The 4,342-nt window shown below is 43.7% G+C and overlaps 1 pseudogene; it reads right to left on the bottom strand.

The window, feature by feature from the left end:
• Nucleotides 1-579: 579 nt before the first annotated feature.
• On the bottom strand, nt 580-1,474 carry LOC126959386 (DCN1-like protein 3; annotated as a pseudogene).
• Nucleotides 1,475-4,342: the final 2,868 nt, after the last annotated feature.

Here is a 4,342-nt window from a genome sequence, read left to right as displayed (position 1 = left end):
GGCCCTGGCTCTCCAAGAGCTCTGAATCGTCTGGGAATTAATGCAATATGGTTAACAGTCAATGTTGCCATTAAAATATTTTAAAATAATCATGACAACCTAAATTCAACCATGTAAACAGCGCTACACACAGCACAGACCTGCCCTGAGAAACAATATGCAAAACTGAGATCTGACATTGTATCATCCGGTGATGTTAATTCAACCTAACAGTCCCATCCCCCTTCCCTGTTCTGCACCCTGCCACACACACACACACAGACACAGACACAAATCTAATTTGTGCAATAAATAATAGGCTCATTCTATGGAAGATTTCAAACAAAAATACACAAAATGTATGTAGCCAGGTTCAAATATTTTTGGAGACTCCCCCCCAAAAAAAGAAACAAAAATAACAAAAAAATTTAAAAAGTGCCTAAAATATAATAAAGCATATTAGAGCCCTTTCAGATACAAGGCAGAGAAAGATGTAAAATAGAAAATGTCCAGATCTTCAGTAATTTCCAGAAAGGTCTAATGCCTTGGTTGGCTGCAGGGCAGTAGCAAATCTTTGCTGCTGCTCCTGGGACAGAGCCACTAAGTCTGCTTCTTGGGACACAAGCCCTCAGGCCCTGGGCTGAGTGTACCTGTCCCTTCCCCTTCTCTTTTCCTTTGCTCCATTTCCCACTCCACAAACATATCGAAGAGGCTTGGCCAGGCCTCATCTTTGCTATGGTTGATGAGGTCAGGACCTCACCTGAGTGAAGTTAAAGAACATATTCCAAGTGTCCTGGGTGATGTCCTTGATCCCTGAGGGGTTCTCTCTTAGGAATTTCAGCCATTGGTCCAATACCAGAGGACTGTTCTGGGTAAAGACTAGTTTGCACAGTGCGATGGCTATTTCCCGGTGCAGTGACCACCGCCCTTCTTCAGCATCCAGGCCAAACTGAAATGTAAACTGGTAGAGATCCTTGAATTTATCCGCTTGTTTAGCTTCTGTGAAGAGGCTAGGGAACTGTACACAGATTCCGTCAATACCGTCTGCACTTACTGCTTTGCCGCCAACAAAAAACTCCTTCCTGTTGAACCTGCACATGGTTGCAGCCTCGAACTTCCAAGCCAAGAGCAGCATTCAAAATTCTGTGGGGTCGACACAAAGGTCATCGCAAAAACACTCCATCCCTTCCTCCAAAATTGCAACCTTCTGCTCATCTTTGTAGCACCTGAACAGTTCTTCCAACTATCAATGCAAGGAAGGCATTGAACGTGGACTCTCCCGAGCGTCAGCTGCTGGCAGGCCTCAGCAGCAGCCTCCACCTTCTTGGTCCCATTGATGAGGATGTTCCCACCTGGCTTGCCGTAGGGTGGCACCTGCTCCTCCCGGTGGCCTGCACCCCACCTGCTGTGCAATTTGCTCCTGGGGTCAGGGGCTCCATTCGTGTTGCCCAGGGTCCATGAGGGATTCTTGCACTTTCGTGACACATTGACCCATTGTGCTGATGGCCCTACCTCTAGAGCGGCCCCCTCCGGATTGGATGCCCTGGCTACAGCTGGCCCACATACCTCAAAATGCCATCAGCTGGAGGAGCCAGCCAACCCACCACTCCAAAAGCAAGTGGCATCAACTGGCTTTTTAACAGAAGAATTTGTCCAAAAGCAGCTGCACCAAATGTTCCTCCAGTCAAATGCTTCCTAGAGACGATGGAGGTCCATGGGGGCCAAACCACCTACCCTCCCCGCTCACGTTTCCAGGCTCCTTACCCGCGCTGCCACCTCTTCTTCCACCACTGCCACTACCTCTTCATTGTTGGCCAACCGGAAGCTCCCCCACCCCCCAAGGCCTGTATTCCCTCTTAAAACCCACAAGGCATAAGTGATAGCTAAAGGATGTCTACTTGTATTATAGCTACTCATCCATGCATTACATTCTTTGCTTGAGTGTGAGCTCCTTGGGGTAGAAACTATTATATTGATCATTCACCCTGCCCAACCCTAATCCTAAACTTGGAAAACTGCCCATAGGTTATTGTCATGTGCAGGGAGCAGTGTAGCAGTACAGTCTAAGCTCAGGGACAGACACAGTTCAGGGAATGGTAACAGAAGAGCTAGACTCCCAGGACAGGGGCCTCCAGCACATACCTAATATTGACTCTTACATATACTAAGTACGGTCTCAAAAGTAGTTTACAGAACTGAATTGAAAGTCAGGATCCATTGGCTTCTTTAAATATTTTCAATGTTTTAATTTCTAAGTCTGTTAAACTATAGCAATCTATTAGAAGAATGGTATACCTCTGAATTCACAGTTATATGTAAACTTAAATGGTGGTTTGCTAAAGATAGCTCAGAAAAGTTCCCATAGAGGAGAAATTTGGCTATTTTGTGAGACGCAGTTAGATGGGGCTTCCAGATAGAAGCTAGATCCCTGGTGAGTTAGTTTAGCCTAGGAGAAAAGTAAGGTATTAAAAATAATAGAAAATGATTGTCTCCCCAATGTATTTGATAACGCAAGATCTCCATAGAATTTTTAGCTTATAAAATATCTTGCCTGATTAGGTAGAGCATTTATACGAAAAGAGCCCCTGGAGCTCTAATTGATGTACTGGGCTGACCTGGGACCCAAGGCTTAGGCACAGAACAGAACAACCCTCAGCAAAAGTAGCCTAGACTCTTGGCAGCCTATAGAGAAGGTCCCTTGGACCCACCACTCTCCAAGCTAGGAGCGCAGCAGGGCAGAGGCTCAGCTGTGGGACTAGAGCGGCAGGTGAAGGAATCTGGTTCCTTCTTACTGGCTAGTAATTAAGTAGAGAGCTGGCAACTGCAGCGGCATCTCATTACACTCAGACTCAAACCATAGCAAGACTCCAGAGGGCTCTAAATATCTGCTCCAGGTTTTTATCGGTAACTGAGTCAGAAATAGAAGCTCTTCCAGGCAAAACTTCTAACACAGGATCCCTGAACCCTTTGCAATTTAATCGTGTGAATGGCTCATCATAGTTATATCCATGATTTTTTTCCTCTTCCTTTTAATATTTTAGTTTTCCCCAGATGCAGATTTTCTGGGACTTCTTGAACTTATCTCCAGGGTGTCATGCAAAGTCACAGGACTGAGAACCAGAATGCTCTAGTCCTTGCTCTGTTACTGTCTCATTTTCTTTTTGTTTGTTTTGTTTTGTTTTGCTTTGTTTTTTGAGACACAGTCTCACTCTATCGGCTAGCTGGAGTGCAGTGGCACAATCTTGGCTCACTGCAACCTCCACCTCCTAGTTTCAAGAAATTCTCCTGCCTCAGCCTCCCGAGTAGCTGGGACTATAGGCATGCACCACCACACCTGGCTAATATTTTTAGTAGAAACGGGGTTTCACCATGTTGGCCAGGATGGTTTCGCTCTCCTGACCTCGTGATCCACCCACCTTGGCCTCCCAAAGCGCTGGGATTACACGCGTGAGCCACTGCACCAGGCCACTGTCTCATTTTTCACATCACCTCCTTGAGCCTGCCTCTTTATCCATAAAATGGGAAGTAGGATTATATCAGCAGGAGAATCATGTCTTAGTGCTTCAGGGGTTCCACTACATTTTCATTCATATTTCATTGTTAGATATATCATTTAATATGTGCTGATATGGAATAAAATCTCCATGATAAAGCGGTTAAAAAAAGCACAGTGCAGAAAAGTGCTCTGATATTGAATTTTAAAAAGTGATATGCATAAATAACATATATATGTTGGGCATTTCTGCAAGAATAAGGAGAAAACTAGTGATGGCAATTTTCTCTGAAGAGTAGGACTTTGGCATTCAGGAAGTGGGTCTTGGTCTGCCTTGGGAGGGAAACTTAGTTTACATTGAATAAACTTTTATCACTTGGATTTTTATTATGCATGTAAGTTTTTGATAAAACAATATCATTTATATCAATATATAGTGCATATATGTAAACCACATATATAAATATGTATATAGATATGTTGAACCAATGATTAATGTTTATGTTAACAATAAAATCATCTGTAATATTCTTATAATTTTGTGAATATGACCTAAATTAGCATGCGTCATTTGTGCCATAACACTCAACTAACGCTAAAAACAATTATTTTAAAACAGCAATATTTGAAAAAATGTATAAAACCAAATATTTAGATACACTTTTTTTTTTGGAGAAAAGGTCTCATTCTGTCACCCAGACTGGAGTGCAGTGGTGCAATCTTGGCTCACTGCAGCTTCAACTTCCCGATCTCAGATGATCCTCCTTCTGCAGTCTCCCAAGCTACTGGGACTACAGGTGCACACCACCATGCCTGGGTTTGTATGTTTTCTTTTTTTTGTAGAGACAGGGTTTTCCATGTTGCCCAGGC

The sequence above is a fragment of the Macaca thibetana genome, chromosome 7 (assembly GCF_024542745.1).
Source record: "Macaca thibetana thibetana isolate TM-01 chromosome 7, ASM2454274v1, whole genome shotgun sequence".
NCBI lineage: Eukaryota > Metazoa > Chordata > Mammalia > Primates > Cercopithecidae > Macaca > Macaca thibetana.
This window is presented reverse-complemented; position numbering and strand designations above follow the sequence as displayed.